We start from the raw sequence: 8,263 nt of genomic DNA on the forward strand, positions 1-8,263 counted from the left end.
GTCAGATGCCGAATCTCCCTGTTTACCGGGTGAGACCAAAGGATGGGAAGGGGTCTGTCAAGGTACTCCATCGGAAGCACCTGTTGTCTCTGGGTCGAGAGGTGAAGGTAGACCCAGAGCCCAAATGGGAGTTTATGGCTAGTACGAGGACACTGCGAGGGTGCGGGGTGAGGGAAGAGCCTGCTGCGAAAGAGACGGGGCCGGTCCCCACCTCGTAAAGGGATACGTCATCGGAAGACGATGATTCGGACGTGTGGTACCTGTTTCCGTTCGCTGATTCCCAGGTGCCGGGAGAAGAGGCTCCTGGCCCTTCCCTCACTGAGTTAGGGGAGAGGAGGGAGGGTGTTGCAGAGCCGCCTGTATTACATCCGGGATTGGGGGAGGAGAGGGTGGAGCCAGAACCTGAGGCAGAGGACTCACAGGGGCTGAGGAGTCCCGGTGAGGGTGAGGGTCCGACAGGTAGGCCCGGGGTGTCACCTGGGGTGTCTGAACAGGGAAAGTCAGCAGAAGAAGTACATAGGTCAGGAGTAGAGACCCCTCGGAGAGGTTGACTTATTCAGCGCCGGGAGAGCAGGGTGTGATCTCTGCAGCCCTGGGAAGTTATGTCACTGCTTTATGCACCTGGGTTGGGTTTTGTGTTTTACAAGGAGCACTGGTGAATCCTGTTAAAGTCATGAGGGCATGACTTTTATTTGGTAGGGGGAGAATGTACGGGGTCTTTTTGTTTTGTATGTTAAAGTTAAAATGGCTTCTTTATTATGTTATACTGGGGAATGCTTCTTTGTTATGTTAAATGCTGAGAAAGTCTCTAGATAGACAGTTGCTTGGGTTAATACAGACAGCAGGGTGCTATTAGCCAGTGGGTGGTTGTGTTATCGTTTTGTTTTCGGGTGATAATGCTGTCTCATATGACTGGGGACGGGGTTTTTGGCGGGGAGTCGGAGGAGAGACGGGGAGGACAGCAGACGTGCAGAAAGGCTCTGGTCAATCACTCCGGGTGGTCCCGAGCCGTGAGTCGACAGGATCCGGGTGGTCATCAGGAATCGACTGAGCTCCAATGGTTGTGCACGAAGAACTTGGACTTCGATAAGTCTTGGCGCCTCTTATTTTTTCATTACTTCTTTTTCTGTATCGAATTTATATTAATATCATAGACTTAGTAATATCTGTAAAGTGTACTTGGTAAAACGTACTGGGTGTGCTGGCTGATGATTGATGGTTGGGATTGATTCAGGAGGCAGTGGCGCAGCAACTGACTCCATGGGAAGCCTTGAGTCAGGTGCTGGGTGGGATTTCCCCTAGACATATACGAGCCAATATAACTGAGCGTTACATAAGTATTCTCTTCAACAATTTTATCCACACAGTGCAGCTGCTGTAGGAGAGGGTAGTGACCCCTGAAGTGTCTGTCTGATTAACTCTGGAGATGAGCAGTGGACTGATTCTGGGTATGTAATCCCATGCTTGTAGCCAACTCTGGCAAGAACTGGTGGTGTGAGACGTTGCCCACAGTCCAATCATTAATGCCAAATTTTGGGGTTCTACGTCCTGTTTAATGGTGGGGAGACGTTGTGCAGAGTCCGATCATTGATGAACTTTATGGGGTTCTACATCCTGTTTATTGGTGGACTTAGTTGTGGCTCATTCTCGTGCCTGTTCAAATACCTCTTAAACATACTGAATGTATCTGCCTGGAACACCTGGCAATGCATTCAATACTCAACTGGCAGAAAATAATTTCCCCTCTGAGCCCCTTTGAAGCCCCTCGTTGGCACCTTCGCCCTTCATCCTCTTGCTGTTGACACATCACCCATGACAAAAATACATTCTCGTGATCAACCCTCTCTGCACCTCTCCTAGCATTCTATTCCTATCAGGTCCTCCTTCACTCCAGAGTGAGAGAGGGAGAGAGAGAGAGAGAGGGAGTGAAGGGGAGAGGGGGAGAGGGAGAGGGTGAGGGAGAGGGAGGGGGAGAGGGGTGAATTAGAGAGGGAGAGGAAGGGGGCAGAGGGGGAGAGACGGGTTGGAGAGGGGTGAGGGAGAGAGGAAGAGAGTGAGAGGAGGAGAGTGAGAGGGAGAAAAGGAAACAGATTTTCCTCCAATCCAGGAGGAGACATTCTGGGAAATCCTCACTGAGTTCTCTCCAGCACAGTAACTTCTTCTGTACAGTGTGATGACCGTAACTGCACGCAGTTCTCCGAGTGTAATCTGACCAGTGGCTTGTAACATTGCAACATATCATCCCAACTCTTATATTGTGCGCACTGATTCATGAAGGGAAGTATACCGTATGCCTCTTTCACCATCCTATCCACCTATGTTACACCTATCAGACCACAATGGTTTCAGAGACCCTGTTTATAAACACAAGCAATTCGGCAGATGCGGGAAAACTTGAGCGACACAAAGAAAATGCTGAAGGAACTCAATGAGTCAGACATTCTGTCTGATTTGCTGATTTCTCCAGCATTTTTGAAAGTTCTCTGCTTTTTACCTTTACTTGGGGCCCTACCATTAAGTGTAGGTATTGACTTTCCAAAATGCATCACCTCATACTTATTCGGTTTGAATTCCATCATTGCACCATCGAAGTTTTCACCTGAATTTTGTCCTGTGACAACATTCGATACGCTTCCCTGCTAATCACAACATTGTCAATTTCCAATTCGTTTGCATACTTACCAACCTCCAACCTCTGGAGACATAAAAGATGGCAAAGGTGGGAATCTGGAGAAACACAAAAGTCACAGGAGGAAGTCAGTGTTCAGCAGGCCTGTGGCAAGAAAGGAATCGTAGGTGTTTTGAGTTGGGACCCTGAATCTGGACTGAGATTGGAGGAGAGAGGGAGAGAGAGGCAAATAAAGATAGCCAGCACACACACAATACTAGAGTAATGCATCAGGTCAATCAGTATCTATAGAGAGGAATAAAGAGAGAATATTTGGGCCGAGACCCTTCACCAAGATTGGTCAATAAGGGGGCATGAGCCAGAATAAGGAGGGAGTAGGGGCAGATATTACACCCGCCCTATTCCCACCTGTCCTAGACCTCCTTCCTCACCATCATTCAAGGGCCCAAGTAGTCCTTCCATGTGTTACAACACTTCACCTCCGGGTCTATTAGGGCAATCAACTGTATTCGATGCTCTCAGTATGGCCTCGTCTACATCGTTAAGACCCGACACAGATTGAGGGACTGTTCTGTTCAATATATTTACTGCATCCACTGCAAGAGGCAGATCCTCCATTAGCAACCCAGTTCAATACCCATTCCCATTCTGCATGTCTGTCCATAGCCAACTCTACTGCCACAATGAGGCCAAACTCAGGTTGAAATAGCAACACCTCATATACCCCTGGGAAACCTTCCACCTAAAGGCAAGAATATTGATGTCTCTAACTTCCAGTAATTTCTCTCCCTCCCTCCTTCTCCCTCTATCCATTCCCCATTCTGGTTACCCTCTCACCACTTCTCTCCTCTTGCCCATCACATGCCTCCGTTGCCCTCCTCCTTCCCTTTCTTCCGTTTAGAATGACTAATTACCTGCCAATCAGTGTGTCTTTGGATGTATGAGGAAGCCACACAGAATGTATAAACTTCTTACAGAGAGCAGTGGGAATTGAACACTGGTCGCTGGTACAGTAAAGTGTTGTGCTAACATGCCGCACATCAGACAAGCCACCTCAGTGTCAGTGCTCAAAGAGCGTCACACTGTCGAACGACGATAGAGTCAAACAGCTGAGGAACAGGCCCTTCAGCCCATCCAATGTCGACTATGCCAGTCCCATTTGCTGGATTCTTTCCCATATCCTTATAAAACTTTCTGATCCATGTATCTGTCCAACTGAATTTTAAAAGCAATTGTACTGCCTCATGAACTTTCACCAGTAGCTTGTTCTGGGTACAGAGAACCCACTGAGTGAAAAACTTGTCTCATCAAGTTCCATTTAATCTCTCCCCTCTTTCCTGAAACAGGAGCCTCTGGTTCTTAATTCAGCAGTCTTGGTAAAAGATTGGGTTTATTCATCCTATCTCTGATGCTCATGATTTTATGTACCTCCAGAAGACGCACCACATTCTCCTAGGCTCCAAAGAATAACTCCCAAAATACACAACCTCCCTGCATAACTCAGTCCCTTGAGTCTGCTCAACATCATCCGAAATCTACCCTGCACTCCCTCCATGCAATAACCTTAGCACTTCAATAGACCAGTGACTGGGAAAAGGGAACATCATTAGAGAGACAGTAGTGAGGGAGTGTCCCACAGCCAGAGGGATAGTACCGAGGTAGTGTCACACTATCAGAGGGACAGTACTGAGGGAGTGTCCCACTGCCAGAGGGATAGTACCGAGGTAGTGTCACACTGTCAGAGGGACAGTATTGATGTTGTGTCTGACTATCAGAGGGACAGTACTGAGGGAGTGTCACACTGTCATACGGGCTGTACTGAGGGAGTGTCTCATTGTCAGAGTGACAGTACAGAGGGAGTGTCACACTGTCAGAGGAACAGTACCGAGGGAGTGTCACACTGTCAGAGGGACAGTACTGAGGGAGTGTCACACTGTCAGAGGGACAGTACTGAGCGGGTGTCACACTGTCAGAGGGACAGTACTGATGGAGTGTCACACTGTCAGAGGGACAGTACCGAGGGAGTGTCACACTGTCAGAGGGACAGTACTGAGGGAGTGTCACACTGTCAGAGGGACAGTACTGAGAGAGTGTCACACTGTCAGAGGGACAGCACTGAGGGAGTGTCACACTGTCAGAGGGACAGCACTGAGGGAGTGTCACACTGTCAGAGGGACAGTACTGAGAGAGTGTTACACTGTCAGAGGGACAGTACTGAGGGAGTGTCACACTGTCAGAGGGACAGTACTGAGGGAGTGTCATACCGTCAGAAGGTCAGTACCGAGGGAGGGTCACACTGTCAGATGGACAGTACTGAGGGAGTGTCACACTGTCAGAGGGACAGAACTGATGGAGTGTCACACTGTCAGAGGGACAGTACTGAGGGAGTGTCACACTGTCAGAGGGACAGTACTGAGGGAGTGTCACAATGTCAGAGGGTCAGCACCGAGAGAGTGTCACACTGTTAGAGGGACAGGACTGAGGGAGTGTCACACTGTCAGAGGGACAGTACTGAGGGAGTGTCACAATGTCAGAGGGTCAGCACCGAGAGAGTGTCACACTGTTAGAGGAACAGGACTGAGGGAGTGTCACACTGTCAGAGGGACAGTACTGAGAGAATGTCACACTGTCAGAGGGACAGTTCTGAGGGAGTTTCACACTGTCAGAGGGACAGTACTGAGGGAGTGTCACAATGTCAGAGGGACAGTACTGAGGGAGTGCCACAATGTCAGAGGGTCAGTACCGAGAGAGTGTCACACTGTTAGAGGGACAGGACTGAGGGAGTGTCACACTGTCAGAGGGACAGTACTGAGAGAGTGTCACACTGTCAGAGGGACAGTACTGAGGGAGTGTCACACTGTCAGAGGGACAGTATTGATGTTGTGTCTGACTATCAGAGGGACAGTACTGAGGGAGTGTCACAGTGTCATACGGGCTGTACTGAGGGAGTGTCTCATTGTCAGAGTGACAGTACAGAGGGAGTGTCACACTGTCAGAGGAACAGTACCGAGGGAGTGTCACAATGTCAGAGGGTCAGTGCCGAGAGAGTGTCACACAGTTAGAGGGACAGGACTGAGGGAGTGTCACACTGTCAGAGGGACAGTACTGAGGGAGTATCACACTGTCAGAGGGACAGTACTGAGGGAGTGTCACACTGTCAGAGGGACAGTACTGAGGGAGTGTCACACTGTCAGAGGGACAGTACCGAGGGAGCATCACACTGTCAGAGGGACAGTACTGAGGGAGTGTCACACTGTCAGAGGGACAGTACTGAGGGAGTGTCATACTGTCAGAAGGTCAGTACCGAGGGAGGGTCACACTGTCAGATGGACAGTACTGAGGGAGTGCCACACTGTCAGAGGGACAGTACTGATGGAGTGTCACACTGTCAGAGGGACAGTACTGAGGGAGTGTCACACTGTCAGAGGGACAGTACTGATGGAGTGTCACACTGTCAGAGGGACAGCACTGAGGGAGTGTCACACTGTCAGAGGGACAGCACTGAGGAAATGTCACACTCTCAGAGGGACAGTACTGAGGGAGTGTCACAATGTCAGAGGGTCAGCACCGAGAGAGTGTCACACTGTTAGAGGGACAGGACTGAGGGAGTGTCACACTGTCAGAGGGACAGTACTGAGAGAATGTCACACTGTCAGAGGGACAGTTCTGAGGGAGTTTCACACTGTCAGAGGGACAGTACTGAGGGAGTGTCACAATGTCAGAGGGACAGTACTGAGGGAGTGTCACAATGTCAGAGGGTCAGTACCGAGAGAGTGTCACACTGTTAGAGGGACAGGACTGAGGGAGTGTCACACTGTCAGAGGGACAGTACTGAGAGAGTGTCACACTGTCAGAGGGACAGTACTGAGGGAGTGTCACACTGTCAGAGGGACAGTATTGATGTTGTGTCTGACTATCAGAGGGAAAGTACTGAGGGAGTGTCACAGTGTCATACGGGCTGTACTGAGGGAGTGTCTCATTGTCAGAGTGACAGTACAGAGGGAGTGTCACACTGTCAGAGGAACAGTACCGAGGGAGTGTCACAATGTCAGAGGGTCAGTACCGAGGGAGTGTCACAATGTCAGAGTGTCAGTACCGAGAGAGTGTCACACTGTTAGAGGGACAGGACTGAGGGAGTGTCACACTGTCAGAGGGACAGTACTGAGGGAGTATCACACTGTCAGAGGGACAGTACTGAGGGAGTGTCACACTGTCAGAGGGACAGTACTGCGGGAGTGTCACACTGTCAGAGGGACAGTACTGAGGGAGTGTCACACTGTCAGAGGGACAGTACCGAGGGAGCATCACACTGTCAGAGGGACAGTACTGAGGGAGTGTCACACTGTCAGAGGGACAGTACTGAGAGAATGTCACACTGTCAGAGGGACAGTTCTGAGGGAGTTTCACACTGTCAGAGGGGACAGTACTGAGGGAGTGTCACAATGTCAGAGGGACAGTACTGAGGGAGTGTCACAATGTCACAGGGTCAGTACCTAGAGAGTGTCACACTGTTAGAGGGACAGTACTGAGAGAGTGTCACACTGTCAGAGGGATAGTACTGAGGGAGTGTCACACTGTCAGAGGGACAGTACTGAGGGAGTGTCATACTGTCAGAAGGTCAGTACCGAGGGAGGGTCACACTGTCAGAAGGTCAGTACCGAGGGAGGGTCACACTGTCAGATGGACAGTACTGAGGGAGTGTCACACTGTCAGAGGGACAGTACTGATGGAGTGTCACACTGTCAGAGGGACAGTACTGAGGGAGTGTCACACTGTCAGAGGGACAGTACTGAGGGAGTGTCACACTGTCAGAGGGACAGCACTGAGGGAGTGTCAGACTGTCAGAGGGACAGCACTGAGGAAATGTCACACTGTCAGAGGGACAGTACTGAGGGAGTGTCACAATGTCAGAGGGTCAGTACCGAGAGAGTGTCACACTGTTAGAGGGACAGGACTGAAGGAGTGTCACACTGTCAGAGGGACAGTATTGAGAGAGTGTCACACTGTCAGAGGGACAGTACTGAGGGAGTGTCACACTGTCAGAGGGATAGTATTGATGTTGTGTCTGACTATCAGAGGGACAGTACTGAGGGAGTGTCACAGTGTCATACGGGCTGTACTGAGGGAGTGTCTCATTGTCAGAGTGACAGTACAGAGGGAGTGTCACACTGTCAGAGGAACAGTACCGAGGGAGTGTCACAATGTCAGAGGGTCAGTACCGAGAGAGTGTCACACTGTTAGAGGGACAGGACTGAGGGAGTGTCACACTGTCAGAGGGACAGTACTGAGGGAGTATCACACTGTCAGAGGGACAGTACTGAGGGAGTGTCACACTGTCAGAGGGACAGTACTGAGGGAGTGTCTCACTGTCAGAGGGACAGTACTGAGGGAGTGTCACACTGTCAGAGGGACAGTACCGAGGGAGCATCACACTGTCAGAGGGACAGTACTGAGGGAGTGTCAAACTGTCAGAGGGACAGTACTGAGAGAATGTCACACTGTCAGAGGGACAGTTCTGAGGGAGTTTCACACTGTCAGAGGGACTGTACTGAGGGAGTGTCACAATGTCAGAGGGACAGTACTGAGGGAGTGTCACAATGTCAGAGGGTCAGTACCGAGAGAGTGTCACACTGT

General features: G+C 50.4%; 1 protein-coding gene across 2 annotated transcripts in view; it reads left to right on the plus strand.

Moving 5' to 3' along the window:
- LOC140201663 (sialic acid-binding Ig-like lectin 13) overlaps window positions 1-8,263 on the plus strand; it is a 138,752-nt gene that overhangs the window by 20,375 nt on the left and 110,114 nt on the right. Inside the window, exon 2 of one of the 2 annotated variants that reach the window (XM_072266124.1) lies at window positions 1,368-1,448. The exons of the other annotated variant lie outside the window; for it this stretch is intronic. The gene's annotated coding sequence lies outside the window, so the exon portion shown is untranslated. The remainder of the gene's footprint in view (window positions 1-1,367; window positions 1,449-8,263) is intronic. 2 annotated transcript variants of the gene reach the window in all.

This window comes from Mobula birostris, chromosome 8, assembly GCF_030028105.1.
Source record: "Mobula birostris isolate sMobBir1 chromosome 8, sMobBir1.hap1, whole genome shotgun sequence".
NCBI classification, from domain to species: Eukaryota; Metazoa; Chordata; class Chondrichthyes; order Myliobatiformes; family Myliobatidae; genus Mobula; species Mobula birostris.